Consider the following 24,739-nt stretch of genomic DNA (forward strand, 5'->3'; position numbering starts at 1 on the left):
ACTCAGTTGTTATTATGTAGCAGAGGTATAGTCACTCAGTAATTATTATGTAGCAGAGGTATAGTCACTCAGTTGTTATTATTATGTAGCAGAGGTATAGTTACTCAGTTGTTATTATGTAGCAGAGGTATAGTCACTCAGTTATTATTATGTAGCAGAGGTATAGTCACTCAGTTATTATTATGTAGCAGAGGTATAGTCACTCAGTTATTATTATGTAGCAGAGGTATAGTCACTCAGTTATTATTATGTAGCAGAGGTATAGTCACTCAGTTATTATTATGTAGCAGAGGTATAGTCACTTAGTTATTATTATGTAGCAGAGGTATAGTTACTTAGTTATTATTATGTAGCAGAGGTATAGTCACTCAGTTATTATTATTATGTAGCAGAGGTATAGTCACTCAGTTATTATTATGTAGCAGAGGTATAGTCACTCAGTTATTATTATGTAGCAGAGGTATAGTTACTCAGTTATTATTATTATGTAGCAGAGGTATAGTCACTCAGTTATTATGTAGCAGAGGTATAGTTACTTAGTTATTATTATGTAGCAGAGGTATAGTCACTCAGTTATTATTATTATGTAGCAGAGGAATAGTTACTTAGTTATTATTATGTAGCAGAGGTAAAGTCACTCAGTTATTATTATGTAGCAGAGGTATAGTCACTCAGTTATTATTATTATGTAGCAGAGGTATAGTTACTCAGTTGTTATTATGCAGCAGAGGTATAGTCACTCAGTTATTATGTAGCAGAGGTATAGTTACTTAGTTATTATTATGTAGCAGAGGTAAAGTCACTCAGTTATTATTATTATGTAGCAGAGGAATAGTTACTTAGTTATTATTATGTAGCAGAGGTAAAGTCACTCAGTTATTATTATGTAGCAGAGGTATAGTCACTCAGTTATTATTATTATGTAGCAGAGGTATAGTTACTCAGTTGTTATTATGCAGCAGAGGTATAGTCACTCAGTTATTATAATGCAGCAGATGTTTAGTTACTCAGTTATTATTATATAGCAGAGGTATAGTCACTTAGTTATTATTATGTAGCAGAGGTTTAGTTACTCAGTTATTATTATGTAGCAGAGGTATAGTCACTTAGTTATTATTATGTAGCAGAGGTATAGTCACTCAGTTATTATTAGTATGTAGCAGAGGTATAGTTACTCAGTTGTTATTATGTAGCAGAGGTATAGTCACTCAGTTATTATAATGCAGCAGAGGTTTAGTTACTCAGTTATTATTATATAGCAGAGGTATAGTCACTTATTTATTATTATGTAGCAGAGGTTTAGTTACTCAGTTATTATTATGTAGCAGAGGTATAGTCACTCAGTTATTATTATGTAGCAGAGGAATAGTTACGCAGTTATTATGTAGCAGAGGTATAGTCACTCAGTTATTATTATGTAGCAGAGGTATAGTCACTTAGTTATTATTATGTAGCAGAGGTATAGTCAGTCAGTTATTATTATGTAGCAGAGGTATAGTCACTTAGTTATTATTATGTAGCAGAGGTATAGTTACTCAGTTATTATTATTATTATGTAGCAGAGGTTTAGTTACTCAGTTATTATTATGTAGCTGAGGTATAGTCACTCAGTTATTATTATGTAGCAGAGTTATAGTTACTCAGTTATTATTATGTAGCAGAGGTATAGTCACTCAGTTATTATTATGTAGCAGAGGTATAGTTACTCAGTTATTATTATATAGCAGAGGTATAGTCACTTAGTTATTGTTATGTAGCAGAGGTTTAGTTACTCAGTTGTTATTATTATGTAGCAGAGGTATAGTTACTCAGTTATTATTATATAGCAGAGGTATAGTCACTTAGTTATTATTATGTAGCAGAGGTATAGTCACTCAGTTATTATTATGTAGCAGAGGTATAGTTACTCAGTTATTATTATATAGCAGAGGTATAGTCACTTAGTTATTGTTATGTAGCAGAGGTTTAGTTACTCAGTTGTTATTATTATGTAGCAGAGGTATAGTTACTCAGTTATTATTATGTAGCAGAGGTATAGTCACTCAGTTATTATTATGTAGCAGAGGTATAGTTACTCAGTTATTATTATGTAGCAGAGGTATAGTCACTCAGTTATTATTATGTAGCAGAGGTATAGTCACTCAGTTATTATTATTTAGCAGAGGTATAGTCACTCAGTTATTATTATTAAGTAGCAGAGGTATAGTCACTCAGTTGTTATTATGTAGCAGAGGTATAGTCACTCAGTTATCATTATGTAGCAGAGGTATAGTCACTCAGTTATTATTATGTAGCAGAGGTTTAGTTACTCAGTTATTATTATGTAGCAGAGGTATAGTTACTCAGTTATTATTATGTAGCAGAGGTATAGTTACTTAGTTATTATGTAGCAGAGGTATAGTCACTCAGTTATTATTATGTAGCAGAGGTATAGTCACTCAGTTATTATTATTATGTAGCAGAGGTAAAGTCACTCAGTTATTATTATTATGTAGCAGAGGTATAGTCACTCAGTTGTTATTATGTAGCAGAGGAATAGTCACTCAGTTATTATTATTATGTAGCAGAGGTATAGTTACTCAGTTGTTATTATGTAGCAGAGGTATAGTCACTCAGTTATTATTATGTAGCAGAGGTATAGTTAATCAGTTATTATTATGTAGCAGAGGTATAGTCACTCAGTTATTATTATGTAGCAGAGGTATAGTTACTTAGTTATTATTATATAGCAGAGGTATAGTTACTTAGTTGTTATTATGTAGCAGAGGTATAGTCACTCAGTTATTATTATGTAGCAGAGGTATAGTCACTCAGTTATTATTATGTAGCAGAGGTATAGTCACTCAGTTATTATTATTATGTAGCAGAGGTATAGTTACTCAGTTGTTATTATGTAGCAGAGGTATAGTTACTTAGTTATTATTATGTAGCAGAGGTATAGTCACTCAGTTATTATTATGTAGCAGAGGTATAGTTACTCAGTTGTTATTATGTAGCAGAGGTATAGTTACTTAGTTATTATTATGTAGCAGAGGTATAGTTACTTAGTTATTATTATGTAGCAGAGGTATAGTCACTCAGTTATTATTATGAAGCAGAGGTATAGTCACTCAGTTATTATTATTATGTAGCAGAGGTATAGTCACTCAGTTATTATTATTATGTAGCAGAGGTATAGTCACTCAGTTGTTATTATTATGTAGCAGAGGTATAGTTACTCAGTTGTTATTATGTAGCAGAGGTATAGTCACTCAGTTATTATTATTATGTAGCAGAGGTATAGTCACTCAGTTGTTATTATTATGTAGCAGAGGTATAGTTACTCAGTTGTTATTATGTAGCAGAGGTATAGTCACTCAGTTATTATTATGTAGCAGAGGTATAGTCACTCAGTTATTATTATTATGTAGCAGAGGAATAGTTACTTAGTTATTATTATGTAGCAGAGGTAAAGTCACTCAGTTATTATTATGTAGCAGAGGTATAGTCACTCAGTTATTATTATTATGTAGCAGAGGTATAGTTACTCAGTTGTTATTATGCAGCAGAGGTATAGTCACTCAGTTATTATAATGCAGCAGATGTTTAGTTACTCAGTTATTATTATATAGCAGAGGTATAGTCACTTAGTTATTATTATGTAGCAGAGGTTTAGTTACTCAGTTATTATTATGTAGCAGAGGTATAGTCACTTAGTTATTATTATGTAGCAGAGGTATAGTCACTCAGTTATTATTAGTATGTAGCAGAGGTATAGTTACTCAGTTGTTATTATGTAGCAGAGGTATAGTCACTCAGTTATTATAATGCAGCAGAGGTTTAGTTACTCAGTTATTATTATATAGCAGAGGTATAGTCACTTATTTATTATTATGTAGCAGAGGTTTAGTTACTCAGTTATTATTATGTAGCAGAGGTATAGTCACTCAGTTATTATTATGTAGCAGAGGAATAGTTACGCAGTTATTATGTAGCAGAGGTATAGTCACTCAGTTATTATTATGTAGCAGAGGTATAGTCACTTAGTTATTATTATGTAGCAGAGGTATAGTCAGTCAGTTATTATTATGTAGCAGAGGTATAGTCACTTAGTTATTATTATGTAGCAGAGGTATAGTTACTCAGTTATTATTATTATTATGTAGCAGAGGTTTAGTTACTCAGTTATTATTATGTAGCTGAGGTATAGTCACTCAGTTATTATTATGTAGCAGAGTTATAGTTACTCAGTTATTATTATGTAGCAGAGGTATAGTCACTCAGTTATTATTATGTAGCAGAGGTATAGTTACTCAGTTATTATTATATAGCAGAGGTATAGTCACTTAGTTATTGTTATGTAGCAGAGGTTTAGTTACTCAGTTGTTATTATTATGTAGCAGAGGTATAGTTACTCAGTTATTATTATATAGCAGAGGTATAGTCACTTAGTTATTGTTATGTAGCAGAGGTTTAGTTACTCAGTTGTTATTATTATGTAGCAGAGGTATAGTTACTCAGTTATTATTATATAGCAGAGGTATAGTCACTTAGTTATTATTATGTAGCAGAGGTATAGTCACTCAGTTATTATTATGTAGCAGAGGTATAGTTACTCAGTTATTATTATATAGCAGAGGTATAGTCACTTAGTTATTGTTATGTAGCAGAGGTTTAGTTACTCAGTTGTTATTATTATGTAGCAGAGGTATAGTTACTCAGTTATTATTATGTAGCAGAGGTATAGTCACTCAGTTATTATTATGTAGCAGAGGTATAGTTACTCAGTTATTATTATGTAGCAGAGGTATAGTTACTCAGTTATTATTATGTAGCAGAGGTATAGTTACTCAGTTATTATTATGTAGCAGAGGTATAGTCACTCAGTTATTATTATGTAGCAGAGGTATAGTTAGTTACTCAGTTATTATTATGTAGCAGAGGTTTAGTTACTCAGTTATTATTATGTAGCAGAGGTATAGTCACTCAGTTATTATTATGTAGCAGAGGTATAGTCACTCAGTTATTATTATGTAGCAGAGGTATAGTCACTCAGTTATTATTATGTAGCAGAGGTATAGTCACTCAGTTATTATTATGTAGCAGAGGTATAGTCACTCAGTTATTATTATGTAGCAGAGGTATAGTTAGTTACTCAGTTATTACTATGTAGCAGAGGTTTAGTTACTCAGTTATTATTATGTAGCAGAGGTATAGTCACTCAGTTATTATTATGTAGCAGAGGTATAGTCACTCAGTTATTATTATGTAGCAGAGGTATAGTTAGTTACTCAGTTATTATTATGTAGCAGAGGTTTAGTTACTCAGTTATTATTATGTAGCAGAGGTATAGTTAGTTACTCAGTTATTATTATGTAGCAGAGGTTTAGTTACTCAGTTATTATTATGTAGCAGAGGTATAGTTACTCAGTTATTATTATGCAGCAGAGGTATAGTTACGCAGTTATTATGTAGCAGAGGTATAGTCACTCAGTTATTATTATTATTATTATGTAGCAGAGGTATAGTTACTCAGTTATTATTATGTAGCAGAGGTATAGTCACTTAGTTATTATGTAGCAGAGGTATAGTTACTTAGTTATTATTATGTAGCAGAGGTATAGTTACGCAGTTATTATTATGTAGCAGAGGTATAGTTACGCAGTTATTATGTAGCAGAGGTATAGTCACTTAGTTATTATTATGTAGCAGAGGTATAGTCACTCAGTTATTATTATGTAGCAGAGGTATAGTCACTCAGTTATTATTATGTAGCAGAGGTATAGTTACGCAGTTATTATGTAGCAGAGGTATAGTCACTCAGTTATGATTATGTAGCAGAGGTATAGTCACTCAGTTATGATTATGTAGCAGAGGTATAGTTACTCAGTTATAATTATGTAGCAGAGGTATAGTCACTCAGTTATTATTATGTAGCAGAGGTATAGTCACTTAGTTATTATTATGTAGCAGAGGTATAGTCAGTCAGTTATTATTATGTAGCAGAGGTATAGTCACTTAGTTATTATTATGTAGCAGAGGTATAGTTACTCAGTTATTATTATTATTATGTAGCAGAGGTTTAGTTACTCAGTTATTATTATGTAGCTGAGGTATAGTCACTCAGTTATTATTATGTAGCAGAGTTATAGTTACTCAGTTATTATTATGTAGCAGAGGTATAGTCACTCAGTTATTATTATGTAGCAGAGGTATAGTTACTCAGTTATTATTATATAGCAGAGGTATAGTCACTTAGTTATTGTTATGTAGCAGAGGTTTAGTTACTCAGTTGTTATTATTATGTAGCAGAGGTATAGTTACTCAGTTATTATTATATAGCAGAGGTATAGTCACTTAGTTATTGTTATGTAGCAGAGGTTTAGTTACTCAGTTGTTATTATTATGTAGCAGAGGTATAGTTACTCAGTTATTATTATATAGCAGAGGTATAGTCACTTAGTTATTATTATGTAGCAGAGGTATAGTCACTCAGTTATTATTATGTAGCAGAGGTATAGTTACTCAGTTATTATTATATAGCAGAGGTATAGTCACTTAGTTATTGTTATGTAGCAGAGGTTTAGTTACTCAGTTGTTATTATTATGTAGCAGAGGTATAGTTACTCAGTTATTATTATGTAGCAGAGGTATAGTCACTCAGTTATTATTATGTAGCAGAGGTATAGTTACTCAGTTATTATTATGTAGCAGAGGTATAGTTACTCAGTTATTATTATGTAGCAGAGGTATAGTTACTCAGTTATTATTATGTAGCAGAGGTATAGTCACTCAGTTATTATTATGTAGCAGAGGTATAGTTAGTTACTCAGTTATTATTATGTAGCAGAGGTTTAGTTACTCAGTTATTATTATGTAGCAGAGGTATAGTCACTCAGTTATTATTATGTAGCAGAGGTATAGTCACTCAGTTATTATTATGTAGCAGAGGTATAGTCACTCAGTTATTATTATGTAGCAGAGGTATAGTCACTCAGTTATTATTATGTAGCAGAGGTATAGTCACTCAGTTATTATTATGTAGCAGAGGTATAGTTAGTTACTCAGTTATTACTATGTAGCAGAGGTTTAGTTACTCAGTTATTATTATGTAGCAGAGGTTTAGTTACTCAGTTATTATTATGCAGCAGAGGTATAGTCACTCAGTTATTATTATGTAGCAGAGGTATAGTCACTCAGTTATTATTATGTAGCAGAGGTATAGTTAGTTACTCAGTTATTATTATGTAGCAGAGGTTTAGTTACTCAGTTATTATTATGTAGCAGAGGTATAGTTAGTTACTCAGTTATTATTATGTAGCAGAGGTTTAGTTACTCAGTTATTATTATGTAGCAGAGGTATAGTTACTCAGTTATTATTATGCAGCAGAGGTATAGTTACGCAGTTATTATGTAGCAGAGGTATAGTCACTCAGTTATTATTATTATTATTATGTAGCAGAGGTATAGTTACTCAGTTATTATTATGTAGCAGAGGTATAGTCACTTAGTTATTATGTAGCAGAGGTATAGTTACTTAGTTATTATTATGTAGCAGAGGTATAGTTACGCAGTTATTATTATGTAGCAGAGGTATAGTTACGCAGTTATTATGTAGCAGAGGTATAGTCACTTAGTTATTATTATGTAGCAGAGGTATAGTCACTCAGTTATTATTATGTAGCAGAGGTATAGTCACTCAGTTATTATTATGTAGCAGAGGTATAGTTACGCAGTTATTATGTAGCAGAGGTATAGTCACTCAGTTATGATTATGTAGCAGAGGTATAGTCACTCAGTTATGATTATGTAGCAGAGGTATAGTTACTCAGTTATAATTATGTAGCAGAGGTATAGTTACTCAGTTATTATTATGTAGCAGAGGTATAGTTACGCAGTTATTATGTAGCAGAGGTATAGTCACTCAGTTATTATGTAGCAGAGGTATAGTCACTCAGTTATGATTATGTAGCAGAGGTATAGTTACTCAGTTATAATTATGTAGCAGAGGTATAGTTACGCAGTTATTATGAAGCAGAGGTATAGTTACTCAGTTATTATTATGCAGCAGAGGTATTGTTACTCAGATATTATTATGTAGCAGAGGTATAGTCACTCAGTTATTATTATGTAGCAGAGGTATAGTCACTCAGTTATTATTATTATATAGCAGAGGTATAGTTACTTAGTTATTATTATGTAGCAGAGGTATAGTCACTCAGTTACTATTATTATATAGCAGAGGTATAGTCACTCACTTATTATTATTATGTAGCAGAGGTATAGTTACTCAGTTATTATTATGTAGTAGAGGTATAGTCACTCAGTTATTATTATGTAGCAGAGGTATAGTTACTCAGTTATTATTATGTAGCAGAGGTATAGTTACTCAGTTATAATTATGTAGCAGAGGTATAGTCACTCAGTTATTATTATTATTATGTAGCAGAGGTATAGTTACTTAGTTATTATTATGTAGCAGAGGTATAGTCACTCAGCTATTATTATGTAGCAGAGGTATAGTTACTTAGTTATTATTATGTAGCAGAGGTATAGTCACTCAGTTATTATTATGTATCAGAGGTATAGTTACGCAGTTATTATTATGTAGCAGAGGAAGAGTTACTTAATTATTATTATGTAGCAGAGTTTAAGTCACTCAGTTATTATTATGTAGCAGAGGTATAGTCACTCAGTTATTATTATGTAGCAGAGGTATAGTTACGCAGTTATTATGTAGCAGAGGTATAGTCACTCAGTTATTATTATGTAGCAGAGGTTTAGTTACTCAGGTATTATTATGTAGCAGAGGTATAGTTACTCAGTTATTATTATGTAGCAGAGGTATAGTTACTCAGTTATAATTATATAGCAGAGGTATAGTCACTCAGTTATTATTATTATTATGTAGCAGAGGTATAGTCACTCAGTTATTATTATGTAGCAGAGGTATAGTCACTCAGTTATTATTATGTAGCAGAGGTATAGTCACTCAGTTATTATTATGTAGCAGAGGTATAGTTACTTAGTTATTTTTATGTAGCAGAGGTATAGTCACTCAGTTATTATTATGTAGCAGAGGTATAGTCACTCAGTTATTATTATGTAGCAGAGGTATAGTTACTCAGTTATTATTATGTAGCAGAGGTATAGTTACTCAGTTATTATTATGTAGCAGAGGTATAGTTAGTTACTCAGTTATAATTATGTAGCAGAGGTATAGTTACTCAGTTATTATTATGTAGCAGAGGTATAGTCACTTAGTTATTATTATTATTATGTAGCAGAGGTATAGTTACTCAGTTATTATTATGTAGCAGAGGTATAGTTAGTTACTCAGTTATAATTATGTAGCAGAGGTATAGTCACTCAGATATTATTATTATTATTATTATTATGTAGCAGAGGCATAGTTACTCAGTTATTATTATGTAGCAGAGGTATAGTCACTCAGTTATTATTATGTAGCAGAGGTATAGTCACTCAGTTATTATTATGTAGCAGAGGCATGGTCACTCAGTTATTATTATGTAGCAGAGGTATAGTAACTCAGTTATTATTATGTAGCAGAGGTATAGTTACTCAGTTATTATTATGTAGCAGAGGTATAGTTACTTAGTTATTATTATGTAGCAGACGTATAGTCACTCAGTTATTATTATGTAGCAGAGGTATAGTTACGCAGTTATTATTATGTAACAGAGGTATAGTTACGCAGTTATTATTATGTAGCAGAGGTATAGTCACTCAGTTATTATTATGTAGCAGAGGTATAGTTACTTAGTTATTATTATGTAGCAGAGGAATAGTTACTTAGTTATTATGTAGCAGAGGTATAGTCACTCAGTTATTATTAAGTAGCAGAGGTATAGTTATGCAGTAATTATGTAGCAGAGGTATATTTACTCAGTTATTATTATGTAGCAGAGGTATAGTTACGCAGTTATTATGTAGCAGAGGTATAGTCACTCAGTTATTATTATGTAGCAGAGGTATAGTCACTCAGTTATAATTATGTAGCAGAGGTATAGTCACTCAGTTATTATTATGTAGCAGAGGTATAGTCACTCAATTATTATTATGTAGCAGAGGTATAGTCACTCAGTTATTATTATTATGTAGCAGAGGTATAGTCACTCAGTTATTATTATGTAGCAGAGGTATAGTTACTCAGTTGTTATTATGTAGCAGACGTATAATCACTCAGTTATTATTATGTAGCAGAGGTATAGTTACGCAGTTATTATTATGTAGCAGAGAAATAGTTATGCAGTTATTATTATGTAGCAGAGGTATAGTTACTCAGTTGTTATTATGTAGCAGAGGTATAGTCACTCAGTTATTATTATGTAGCAGAGGTATAGTTACGCAGTTATTATTATGTAGCAGAGGAATAGTTATGCAGTTATTATTATGTAGCAGAGGTATAGTTACTTAGTTATTATTATGTAGCAGAGGTAGAGTCACTCAGTTATTATTATGTAGCAGAGGTATAATTACGCAGTTATTATTATGTAGCAGAGGAATAGTTATGCAGTTATTATTATGTAGCAGAGGTATAGTTACGTAGTTATTATTATGTAGCAGAAGTATAGTCACTCAGTTATTATTATGTAGCAGAGGTATAGTTACGCAGTTATTATGTAGCAGAGGTATAGTTACTCAGTTATTATTATGTAGCAGAGGTATAGTTACGCAGTTATTATGTAGCAGAGGTATAGTCACTCAGTTATTATTATGTAGCAGAGGTATAGTCACTCAGTTATTATTATGTAGCAGAGGTATAGTCACAGTTATTATTATGTAGCAGAGGTATAGTCACTCAGTTATTATTATGTAGCAGAGGTATAGTCACTCAGTTATTGTTATGTAGCAGAGGTATAGTCACTCAGTTATTATTATGTAGCAGAGGTGTAATCACTCAGTTATTATTATTATGTAGCAGAGGTATAATCACTCAGTTATTATTATTATGTAGCAGAGGTATAGTCACTCAGTTATTATTATGTAGCAGAGGTATAGTCACTCAGTTATTATTATGTAGCAGAGGTATAGTCACTCAGTTATTATTATTATGTAGCAGAGGTTTAGTCACTCAGTTATTATTATGTAGCAGAGGTATAGTCACTCAGTTATTATTATGTAGCAGAGGTATAGTCACTCAGTTATTATTATGTAGCAGAGGTTTAGTTACTCAGTTATTATTATGTAGCAGAGGTTTAGTTACTCAGTTATTATTATGTAGCAGAGGTTTAGTTACTCAGTTATTATTATGTAGCAGAGGTATAGTTAGTTACTCAGTTATAATTATGTAGCAGAGGTATAGTCACTCAGTTATTATTATTATTATTATGTAGCAGAGGTATAGTTACTCAGTTATTATTATGTAGCAGAGGTATAGTTACTTAGTTATTATTATGTAGCAGACGTATAGTCACTCAGTTATTATTATGAAGCAGAGGTATAGTTACGCAGTTTTTATTATGTAGCAGAGGAATAGTTACTTAGTTATTATTATGTAGCAGAGGTATAGTCACATAGTTATTATTATGTAGCAGAGGTATAGTTACGCAGTTATTATGTAGCAGAGGTATAGTCACTCAGTTATTATTATGTAGCAGAGGTATAGTTACTTAGTTATTATTATGTAGCAGACGTATAGTCACTCAGTTATTATTATGTAGCAGAGGTATAGTCACTCAGTTATTATTATGTAGCAGAGGTGTAGTTAGTTACGCAGTTATTATTATGTAGCAGAGGAATAGTTACTTAGTAATTATTATGTAGCAGAGGTATAGTCACTCAGTTATTATTATGTAGCAGAGGTATAGTTACGCAGTTATTATGTAGCAGAGGTTTAGTTACTCAGTTATTATTATGTAGCAGAGGAATAGTTATGCAGTTATTATTATGTAGCAGATTTATAGTTATGCAGTTATTATTATGTAGCAGAGGTATAGTCACTCAGTTATTATTATGTAGCAGAGGTATAGTCACTCAGTTATTATTATGTAGCAGAGGTATAGTCACTCAGTTATTATTATGTAGCAGAGGTATAGTTACGCAGTTATTATGTAGCAGAGGTATAGTCACTCAGTTATTATTATGTAGCAGAGGTTTAGTTACTCAGTTATTATTATGTAGCAGAGGTATAGTCACTCAGTTATTATTATGTAGCAGAGGTATAGTCACTCAGTTATTATTATGTAGCAGAGGTATAGTTACTCAGTTTTTATTATGTAGCAGAGGTATAGTCACTCAGTTATTATTATGTAGCAGAGGTATAGTCACTCAGTTATTATTATGTAGCAGAGGTATAGTCACTCAGTTATTATTATGTAGCAGAGGTATAGTCACTCAGTTATTATTATGTAGCAGAGGTATAGTCACTCAGTTATTATTATGTAGCAGAGGTATAGTCACTCAGTTTTTATTATGTAGCAGAGGTATAGTCACTCAGTTATTATTATGTAGCAGAGGTATAGTCACTCAGTTATTATTATGTAGCAGAGGTATAGTCACTCAGTTATTATTATTATTATATAGCAGAGGTATAGTCACTCATTTATTATTATTATATAACAGAGGTATAGTTACTTAGTTATTATTATGTAGCAGAGGTATAGTTACGCAGTTATTATTATGTAGCAGAGGAATAGTCACTCAGTTATTATTATTATATAGCAGAGGTATAGTCACTCAGTTATTATTATTATTATTATGTAGCAGAGGTATAGTTACTTAGCTATTATTATGTAGCAGAGGTATAGTCACTCAGTTATTATTATGTAGCAGAGGTATAGTCACTCAGTTATTATTATGTAGCAGAGGTATAGTTAGTTACTCAGTTATAATTATGTAGCAGAGGTATAGTTACTCAGATATTATTATTATTATTATTATTATTATTATTATTATGTAGCAGAGGTATAGTTACTCAGTTATTATTATGTAGCAGAGGTATAGTCACTCAGTTATTATTATGTAGCAGAGGTATAGTCACTCAGTTATTATTATGTAGCAGAGGTATGGTCACTCAGTTATTATTATGTAGCAGAGGTATAGTTACTCAGTTATTATTATGTAGCAGAGGTATAGTTACTCAGTTATTATTATGTAGCAGAGGAATAGTTACTTAGTTATTATTATGTAGCAGAGGTATAGTTACACAGTTATTATTATGTAACAGAGGTATAGTCACTCAGTTATTATTATGTAGCAGAGGTATAATCACTCAGTTATTATTATGTAGCAGAGGTATAGTCACTCAGTTATTATTATGTAGCAGAGGTATAGTCACTCAGTTATTATTATTATGTAGCAGAGGTATAGTTACTCAGTTGTTATAATGTAGCAGAGGTATAATCACTCAGTTATTATTATGTAGCAGAGGTATAGTCACTCAGTTATTATTATGTAGCAGAGGTATAGTCACTCAGTTATTATTATTATGTAGCAGAGGTATAGTTACTCAGTTATTATTATGTAGCAGAGGTATAGTCACTCAGTTATCATTATGTAGCAGAGGTATAGTCACTCAGTTATTATTATGTAGCAGAGGTATAGTTACTTAGTTATTATTATGTAGCAGAGGTATAGTCACTCAGTTATTATTATGTAGCAGAGGTATAGTTACGCAGTTATTATTATGTAGCAGAGGAATAGTTATGCAGTTATTATTATGTAGCAGAGGTATAGTTACGTAGTTATTATTATGTTACAGAGGTATAGTCTCTCAGTTATTATTATGTAGCAGAGGTATAGTCACTCAGTTATTATTATGTAGCAGAGGTATAGTTACTCAGTTATTATTATGTAGCAGAGGTGTAGTTACTCAGTTATTATTATGTAGCAGAAGTGTAGTCACTCAGTTTTTATTATGTAGCAGAGGTATAGTTACGCAGTTATTATGTAGCAGAGGTATAGTCACTCAGTTATTATTATGTAGCAGAGGTATAGTTACGCAGTTATTATGTAGCAGAGGTATAGTCACTCAGTTATTATTATGAAGCAGAGGTATAGTCACTCAGTTATTATTATGTAGCAGAGGTATAGTCACTCAGTTATTATTATGTAGCAGAGGTATAGTCACTCAGTTATTATTATTATGTAGCAGAGGTATAGTTACTCAGTTGTTATTATGTAGCAGAGGTATTGTCACTCAGTTATTATTATGAAGCAGAGGTATAGTTACGCAGCTATTATTATGTAGCAGAGGAATAGTTATGCAGTTATTATTATGTAGCAGAGGTATAGTTACTTAGTTATTATTATGTAGCAGAGGTGTAGTTACGCAGTTATTATTATGTAGCAGAGGAATAGTTATGCAGTTATTATTATGTAGCAGAGGTATAGTTACTTAGTTATTATTATGTAGCAGAGGTGTAGTTACGCAGTTATTATTATGTAGCAGAGGAATAGTTATGCAGTTATTATTATGTAGCAGAGGTATAGTTACTCAGTTGTTATTATGTAGCAGAGGTATAGTCACTCAGTTATTATTATGTAGCAGAGGTATAGTTACGCAGTTATTATTATGTAGCAGAGGAATAGTTATGCAGTTATTATTATGTAGCAGAGGTATAGTTACTTAGTTATTATTATGTAGCAGAGGTATAGTCACTCAGTTATTATTATGTAGCAGAGGTATAGTTACGCACTTATTATTATGTAGCAGAGGTATAGTTACGCACTTATTATGTAGCAGAGGTATAGTCACTCAGTTATTATTATTATGTAGCAGAGGTATAGTCACTCAGTTATTATTATATAGCAGAGGTATAGTCACTCAGTTATTATTATGTAGCAGAGGTATAGTCACTCAGTTATTATTATGTAGCAGAGGTATAGTCACTCAGTTATTATTATGTAGCAGAGGTATAGTCACTCAGTTATTATTATGTAGCAGAGGTATAGTCACTCAGTTATTGTTATGTAGCAGAGGTATAGTCACTCAGTTATTATTATGTAGCAGAGGTATAGTCACTCAGTTATTATTATTATGTAGCAGAGGTATAGTTACTCAGTTGTTATTATGTAGCAGAGGTATAGTCACTCAGTTATCATTATGTAGCAGAGGTATAGTCACTCAGTTATTATTATGTAGCAGAGGTTTAGTTACTCAGTTATTATTATGTAGCAGAGGTTTAGTTACTCAGTTATTATTATGTAGCAGAGGTTTAGTTACTCAGTTATTATTATGTAGCAGAGGTATAGTTAGTTACTCAGTTATAATCATGTAGCAGAGGTATAGTCACTCAGTTATTATTATTATTATTATTATTATGTAGCAGAGGTATAGTTACTCAGTTATTATTATGTAGCAGAGGTATAGTTACACTGTTATTATTATGTAGCAGAGGAATAGTTACTTAGTTATTATTATGTAGCAGAGGTATAGTCACTCAGTTATTATTATGTAGCAGAGGTATAGTTACGCAGTTATTATGTAGCAGAGGTATAGTCACTCAGTTATTATTATGTAGCAGAGGTATAGTCACTCAGTTATTATTATGTAGCAGAGGTATAGTCACTCAGTTATTATTATGTAGCAGAGGTATAGTCACTCAGTTATTATTATTATGTAGCAGAGGTATAGTTACTCAGTTGTTATTATGTAGCAGAGGTATTGTCACTCAGTTATTATTATGAAGCAGAGGTATAGTTACGCAGCTATTATTATGTAGCAGAGGAATAGTTATGCAGTTATTATTATGTAGCAGAGGTATAGTTACTTAGTTATTATTATGTAGCAGAGGTGTAGTTACGCAGTTATTATTATGTAGGAGAGGAATAGTTATGCAGTTATTATTATGTAGCAGAGGTATAGTTACTCAGTTGTTATTATGTAGCAGAGGTATAGTCACTCAGTTGTTATTATGCAGCAGAGGTATAGTTACGCAGATATTATTATGTAGCAGAGGAATAGTTATGCAGTTATTATTATGTAGCAGAGGTATAGTTACTTAGTTTTTATTATGTAGCAGAGGTATAGTCACTCAGTTATTATTATGTAGCAGAGGTATAGTTACTCAGTTATTATTATGTAGCAGAAGTATAGTCACTCAGTTATTATTATGTAGCAGAGGTATAGTTACGCAGTTATTATGTAGCAGAGGTATAGTTACTCAGTTATTATTATGTAGCAGAGGTATAGTTACGCACTTATTATGTAGCAGAGGTATAGTCACTCAGTTATTATTATGTAGCAGAGGTATAGTCACTCAGTTATTATTATGTAGCAGAGGTATAGTCACTCAGTTATTATTATGTAGCAGAGGTATAGTCACTCAGTTATTATTATGTAGCAGAGGTATAGTCACTCAGTTATTGTTATGTAGCAGAGGTATAGTCACTCAGTTATTGTTATGTAGCAGAGGTATAGTCACTCAGTTATTATTATTATGTAGCAGAGGTATAGTTACTCAGTTGTTATTATGTAGCAGAGGTATAGTCACTCAGTTATCATTATGTAGCAGAGGTATAGTCACTCAGTTATTATTATGTAGCAGAGGTTTAGTTACTCAGTTATTATTATGTAGCAGAGGTTTAGTTACTCAGTTATTATTATGTAGCAGAGGTTTAGTTACTCAGTTATTATTATGTAGCAGAGGTATAGTTAGTTACTCAGTTATAATTATGTAGCAGAGGTATAGTCACTCAGTTATTATTATTATTATGTAGCAGAGGTATAGTTACTCAGTTATTATTATGTAGCAGAGGTATAGTTACGCAGTTATTATTATGTAGCAGAGGAATAGTTACTTAGTTATTATTATGTAGCAGAGGTATAGTCACTCAGTTATTATTATGTAGCAGAGGTATAGTTACGCAGTTATTATGTAGCAGAGGTATAGTCACTCAGTTATTATTATGTAGCAGAGGTATAGTTACTTAGTTATTATTAGTAGCAGACGTATAGTCACTCAGTTATTATTATGTAGCAGAGGTATAGTTACGCAGTTATTATTATGTAGCAGAGGAATAGTTACTTAGTTATTATTATGTAGCAGAGGTATAGTCACTCAGTTATTATTATGTAGCAGAGGTATAGTTATGCAGTTATTATTATGTAGCAGAGGTATAGTCACTCAGTTATTATTATGTAGCAGAGGTATAGTCACTCAGTTATTATTATGTAGTAGAGGTATAGTCACTCAGTTATTGTTATGTAGCAGAGGTATAGTCACTCAGTTATTATTATGTAGCAGAGGTATAGTCACTCAGTTATTATAATGTAGCAGAGGTATAGTTACTCAGTTATTGTTATATAGCAGAGGTATAGTCACTCAGTTATTATTATGTAGCAGAGGTATAGTCACTCAGTTATTATTATGTAGCAGAGGTATAGTCACTCAGTTATTATTATGTAGCAGAGGTATAGTCACTCAGTTATTATAATGTAGCAGAGGTATAGTTACTCAGTTATTATTATATAGCAGAGGTATAGTCACTCAGTTATTATTATGTAGCAGAGGTATAGTCACTCAGTTATTATTATTATGTAGCAGAGGTATAGTCACTCAGTTATTATTATGTAGCAGAGGTTTAGTTACTCAGTTATTATTATGTAGCAGAGGTTTAGTTACTCAGTTATTATTATGTAGCAGAGGTTTAGTTACTCAGTTATTATTATGTAGCAGAGGTATAGTTAGTTACTCAGTTATAATTATGTAGCAGAGGTATAGTTACTCAGTTATTATTATGTAGCAGAGGTATAGTCACTCAGTTGTTATTATTATTATTATGTAGCAGAGGTATAGTCACTCAGTTATTATTATTATTATGTAGCAGAGGTATAGTCACTCAGTTATTATTATGTAGCAGAGGTATAGTTACTTAGTTATTATTATGTAGCAGAGGTATAGTCACTCAGTTATTTTTATTATTATGTAGCAGAGGTATAGTTACTCAGTTATTATTATGTAGCAGAGGTATAGTTACTTAGCTATTATTATGTAGCAGAGGTATAGTTACTTAGCTATTATTATGTAGCAGAGGTATAGTTACTCAGTTATTATTATGTAGCAGAGGTATAGTTACTCAGTTATTATTATGTAGCAGAGGTATAGTCACTCAGTTATTATTATGTAGCAGAGGTATAGTTACTCAGTTATTATTATGTAGCAGAGGTATAGTTACTTAGCTATTATTATGTAGCAGAGGTATAGTTACTTAGCTATTATTATGTAGCAGAGGTATAGTTACTCAGTTATTATTATTATTATTATGTAGCAGAGGTATAGTCACTCAGTTATTATTATGTAGCAGAGGTATAGTTACTTAGCTATTATTATGTAGCAGAGGTATAGTCACTCAGTTATTATTATGTAGCAGAGGTATAGTCACTCAGTTATTATTATGTAGCAGAGGTATAGTTACTCATTTATAATTATGTAGCAGAGGTATAGTCACTCAGTTATTATTATGTAGCAGAGGTATAGTCACTCAGTTATTATTATTATTATTATGTAGCAGAGGTATAGTTACGCAGTTATTATTATGTAGCAGAGGAATAGTTACTTAGTTATTATTATGTAGCAGAGGTATAGTTACTTAGTTATTATTCTGTAGCAGAGGTATAGTTACTTTGTTATTATTATGTAGCAGAGGTATAGTCACTCAGTTATTATTATGTAGCAGAGGTATAGTTACGCAGTTATTATTATGTAGCAGAGGTATAGTCACTTAGTTATTATTATGTAGCAGAGGTATAGTTACTCAGTTATTATTATGTAGCAGAGGTATAGTTACTTAGTTATTATTATGTAGCAGAGGTATAGTTAGTTACTCAGTTATTATTATGTAGCAGAGGTATAGTCACTCAGTTATTATTATTATATAGCAGTGGTATAGTTACGCACTTATTATTATGTAGCAGAGGTATAGTCACTCAGTTATTATTATTATATAGCAGAGGTATAGTTACTTAGTTATTATTATATAGCAGAGGTATAGTTACGCAGTTATTATTATGTAGCAGAGGTATAGTCACTCAGTTATTATTATTATATAGCAGAGGTATAGTTACTTAGTTATTATTATGTAGCAGAGGTATAGTTACTCAGTTATTATTATGTAGCAGAGGTATAGTTACTCAGTTATTATTATGTAGCAGAGGTATAGTTACGCAGTTATTATTATGTAGCAGAGGTATAGTCACTCAGTTATTATTATTATGTAGCAGAGGAATAGTCACTCAGTTATTATTATGTAGCAGAGGTATAGTTAGTTACTTAGTTATTATTATGTAGCAGAGGTATAGTTACGCAGTTATTATTATGTAGCAGAGGTATAGTCACTCAGTTATTATTATTATGTAGCAGAGGAATAGTCACTCAGTTATTATTATTATGTAGCAGAGGTATAGTCACTCAGTTATTATTATGTAGCAGAGGTATAGTCACTCAGTTATTATTATTATTATTATTATTATTATTATTATTATTATTATTATGTAGCAGAGGTATAGTCACTCAGTTATTATTATGTAGCAGAGGTATAGTTAGTCAGTTATAATTATGTAGCAGAGGTATAGTCACTCAGTTATTATTATTATTATTATTATTATTATTATTATTATTATGTAGCAGAGGTATAGTTACTTAGTTATTATTATGTAGCAGAGGTATAGTTACTTAGTTATTATTATGTAGCAGAGGTATAGTCACTCAGTTATTATTATGTAGCAGAGGTATAGTTACTTAGTTATTATTATGTAGCAGAGGTATAGTCACTCAGTTATTATTATGTAGCAGAGGTATAGTTACTTAGTTATTATTATGTAGCAGAGGTATAGTCACTCAGTTATTATTATGTAGCAGAGGTATAGTTACTTAGTTATTATTATGTAGCAGAGGAATAGTTACTTAGTTATTATTATGTAGCAGAGGTATAGTCACTCAGTTATTATTATGTAGCAGAGGTATAGTCACGCAGTTATTATTATGTAGCAGAGGTATAGTCACTCAGTTATTATTATGTAGCAGAGGTATAGTCACTTTGTTATTATTATGTAGCAGAGGTATAGTCACTCAGTTATTATTATGTAGCAGAGATATAGTCACACAGTTATTATTATGTAGCAGAGGTATAGTTTCTTAGTTATTATTATGTAGCAGAGGTATAGTCACTCAGTTATTATTATGTAGCAGAGGTATAGTTAGTTACTCAGTTATTATTATGTAGCAGAGGTATAGTTACTCAGTTATTATGTAGCAGAGGTATAGTTACTTAGTTATTATTATGTAGCAGAGGTATAGTCACTCAGTTATTATTATGTAGCAGAGGTATAGTCACTCAGTTATTATTATGTAGCAGAGGTATAGTCACTCAGTTATTATTATGTAGCAGAGGTATAGTCACTCAGTTATTATTATGTAGCAGAGGTATAGTCACTCAGTTATTATTATGTAGCAGAGGTATAGTTACTCAGTTATTATGTAGCAGAGGTATAGTCACTCGGTTATTATGTAGCAGAGGTATAGTTACTCAGTTATTATTATGTAGCAGAGGTATAGTTACTCAGTTATTATTATGTAGCAGAGGTATAGTCACTCAGTTATTATTATCATTATGTAGCAGAGGTATAGTTACTTAGTTATTATTATGTAGCAGAGGTATAGTCACTCAGTTATTATTATGTAGCAGAGGTATAGTTACTTAGTTATTATTATGTAGCAGAGGTATAGTCACTCAGTTATTATTATGTAGCAGAGGTATAGTTACTTAGTTATTATTATGTAGCAGAGGTATAGTCACTCAGTTATTATGTAGCAGAGGTATAGTTACGCAGTTATTATTATGTAGCAGAGGTATAGTCACTCAGTTATTATGTAGCAGAGGTATAGTTACGCAGTTATTATTATGTAGCATAGGAATAGTTACGCAGTTATTATTATTATGTAGCAGAAGTATAGTCACTCAGTTATTATTATGTAGCAGAGGTATAGTTACTCAGTTATTATTATGTAGCAGAGGTATAGTCACTCAGTTATTATTATGTAGCAGAGGTATAGTTACGCAGTTATTATTATTATGTAGCAGAGGTATAGTCACTCAGTTATTATTATGTAGCAGAGGTTTAGTTACTCAGTTATTATTATGTAGCAGAGGTATAGTCACTCAGTTATTATTATGTAGCAGAGGTATAGTTACGCAGTTATTATTATGTAGCAGAGGTATAGTTACTCAGTTGTTATTATGTAGCAGAGGTTTAGTCACTCAGTTATTATTATGTAGCAGAGGAATAGTCACTCAGTTATTATGTAGCAGAGGTATAGTTACGCAGTTATTATTATGTAGCATAGGAATAGTTACGCAGTTATTATGTAGCAGAGGTATAGTCACTCAGTTATTATGTAGCAGAGGTATAGTTACGCAGTTATTATTATGTAGCATAGGAATAGTTATGCAGTTATTATTATGTAGCAGAAGTATAGTCACTCAGTTATTATTATGTAGCAGAGGTATAGTTACTCAGTTATTATTATGTAGCAGAGGTATAGTCACTCAGTTATTATTATGTAGCAGAGGTATAGTTACGCAGTTATTATGTAGCAGAGGTATAGTCACTCAGTTATTATTATGTAGCAGAGGTATAGTTACGCAGTTATTATGTAGCAGAGGAATAGTCACTCAGTTATTATTATGTAGCAGAGGTATAGTTACGCAGTTATTATGTAGCAGAAGTATAGTCACTCAGTTATTATTACGTAGCAGAGGTATAGTTACTCAGTTATTATTATGTAGCAGAGGTATAGTCACTCAGTTATTATTATGTAGCAGAGGTATAGTTACTCAGTTATTATTATATAGCAGAGGTATAGTCACTCAGTTATTATTATGTAGCAGAGGTATAGTTACTTAGTTATTATTATGTAGCAGAGGTGTAGTTACTCAGTTATTATTATGTAGCAGAGGTATAGTCACTCAGTTATTATTATGTAGCAGAGGTATAGTCACTCAGTCATTATTATGTAGCAGAGGTATAGTTAGTTATTATTATATAGCAGAGGAATAGTTATTATTATATAGCAGAGGAATAGTTACTCAGTTATTATTATGTAGCAGAGGTATAGTTACGCAGTTATTATTATTATATAGCAGAGGAATAGTTACTCAGTTATTATTATGTAGCAGAGGTATAGTCACTCAGTTATTATTATTATGTAGCAGAGGAATAGTTACTTAGTTATTATTATGTAGCAGAGGTATAGTCACTCAGTTGTTATTATTATGTAGCAGAGGTATAGTCACTCAGTTATTATTATGTAGCAGAGGTGTAGTTAGTTACTCAGTTATTATTATATAGCAGAGGTATAGTCACTCAGTTATTATTATGTAGCAGAGGTATAGTTACGCAGTTATTATGTAGCAGAGGTATAGTCACTCAGTTATTATTATGTAGCAGAGGTATAGTTACGCAGTTATTATGTAGCAGAGGTATAGTCACTCAGTTATTATAATGTAGCAGAGGTATAGTTACTCAGTTATTATTATATAGCAGAGGTATAGTCACTCAGTTATTATTATGTAGCAGAGGTATAGTCACTCAGTTATTATTATGTAGCAGAGGTATAGTCACTCAGTTATTATTATGTAGCAGAGGTATAGTCACTCAGTTATTATTATGTAGCAGAGGTATAGTTACTTAGTTATTATTATGTAGCAGAGGTGTAGTTAGTTACTCAGTTATTATTATATAGCAGAGGTATAGTCACTCAGTTATTATTATGTAGCAGAGGTATAGTCACTCAGTTATTATTATGTAGCAGAGGTATAGTCACTCAGTTATTATTATGTAGCAGAGGAATAGTCACTCAGTTATTATTATGTAGCAGAGGTATAGTCACTCAGTTATTATTATGTAGCAGAGGTATAGTCACTCAGTCATTATTATGTAGCAGAGGTATAGTTAGTTATTATTATATAGCAGAGGAATAGTTATTATTATATAGCAGAGGAATAGTTACTCAGTTATTATTATGTAGCAGAGGTATAGTTATTATTATATAGCAGAGGAATAGTTACTCAGTTATTATTATGTAGCAGAGGTATAGTTATTATTATGTAGCATTTATAGTTAGTTATTATTATGTAGCAGAGGTATAGTTAGCTATTATGTAGCAGAGTTATAGTTAGTTATTACGTAGCAGAGGTATAGTTACTTAATTGTTATGTAGCAGAGATATACTTCGTTATTATTATGTAGTAGATCTATCATTTCTTAGTTGGTATTATAACACCATGCCCAGCAAAGGAATTGGTCAGAAGACAATAGATTATCATAGGTTTAATTATAAATTGTCTATTTGCAACAGCAGCAGCAGCAGCAGCAGCAGCAGCAGCAGCAGAGAGCTGGAGCCATGAGCTTGATTTTCCTGGGGGGTATATTTACTAAAGTGAGAGTTTTTAGAAGAGAAGATGTTGCCCGTAGTAACCAATCAGATTCTCGCTATTATGTTCAAGAAGGTGCTAGTTAAATGTTAAGTAGAATCTGATTGGTTGCTATTGGCAACATCTCCACTTCTAAATACCCACACTTTAGTAAATATACCCCCAGGTCTCTATCTGTGTGGAGTTTTTATGTTCTCCCTGTTAGCATGTATTTCTTCTGTGTTTTTCAATTTCTTGACACACTCCAAAAACATACTGGTAGGCTATTTGCTGACTAAAACACACGTGTCCTGTTGATAAAAGAATATAGGTTGATATGTATTATTGTGGCTCTTAAACGCTTCCACTTATCGAGGTGAAGCAGATAGCAATAATGCCGAGTTTTACCGTCTCAGACGCCAGAGCCCCCCGGGCGACCCCTGCTAGCCCCGTAGTGCATCAGCCCAGTGCTACGATAAGGTACACCTACATTACCATCACCAAACTGTGATATAGATAAAAGGTTTCCCAAGCTCACCTCTCACCTTTTCTTCTGACACGTTGCTGCAGGCTTTACATATATTCATAATTGGCCACAAAAGCTCTTACACCGAATGTCCATTGCACTGGAAACGTTAAGCGGCCCTTCAGTGCGACAATGACACAACAGGTCTCATACTAATAAGAAAATGTCATTTTTTTCCTATTTGAACTATTTTTTTTGATGTTATGTTTGTGGGGCGTTTTCTTTTCTTTCTATTTTTATATTTTCATGTCTGTCAGGTATTTCACCATCTGGGGATAATGACAGCAATGGACTATAGCCCTAGAATAGCGATCACAGGGATGACAGGTGTCTGTGGACACAGAGAGAGAAACGCGACGTATGTACACGGGCGTGTCCTGTGTTACTATTCCTGTTCTGTACACTGACAAAGCTGTTTTTCTGACAGAAACATTCTCTTATAGTGAGAAATAGGTAGATTAAAGCCGATATGATGTCACAGCCCAGCTCCACAATCCCAGTATGAAGGTTGTCGCCGCCCAGTACTTGCGCTGGTCTAGCTTAGGCATCCTTGTTCCGTATAATGGTAATACAGCTAGTGTGGGACTACAAGTTCCAGCATGAACAGGCAGCCACTACCTGGAAGGGTTTTCATGTTGGGTGAAAGAGGCAGGCTGTGCTCGCAGGGCGACCCCTGGCGGGTACAAAGCACATTCTTTGTCTATGGTGATCCAAGAATGATTCATGGCATAGGCACCAACTACACAGGCAGTGAGTGGAACTACAAGTAACATAACCTCTGTCTGTACAGTCGGTGCATCTGTGTGCCCACATACAATAAATAATACCCGTTCAGTACTAATCGCCTGGTCATGCCCG

General features: G+C 32.1%; 1 protein-coding gene across 1 annotated transcript in view; it reads right to left on the bottom strand.

Moving 5' to 3' along the window:
* The window catches only part of LOC148507610 (dicarboxylate carrier UCP2-like), a 98,480-nt gene extending 74,561 nt beyond the window's left edge, over window positions 1-23,919 (bottom strand). The window contains exon 1 of the mRNA XM_088445838.1: window positions 23,901-23,919. The gene's annotated coding sequence lies outside the window, so the exon portion shown is untranslated. The remainder of the gene's footprint in view (window positions 1-23,900) is intronic.
* Window positions 23,920-24,739: the final 820 nt, after the last annotated feature.

This window comes from Taudactylus pleione, unplaced genomic scaffold, assembly GCF_031769625.1.
Source record: "Taudactylus pleione unplaced genomic scaffold, aTauple2 ptg000390l, whole genome shotgun sequence".
Classification (NCBI taxonomy): domain Eukaryota; kingdom Metazoa; phylum Chordata; class Amphibia; order Anura; family Myobatrachidae; genus Taudactylus; species Taudactylus pleione.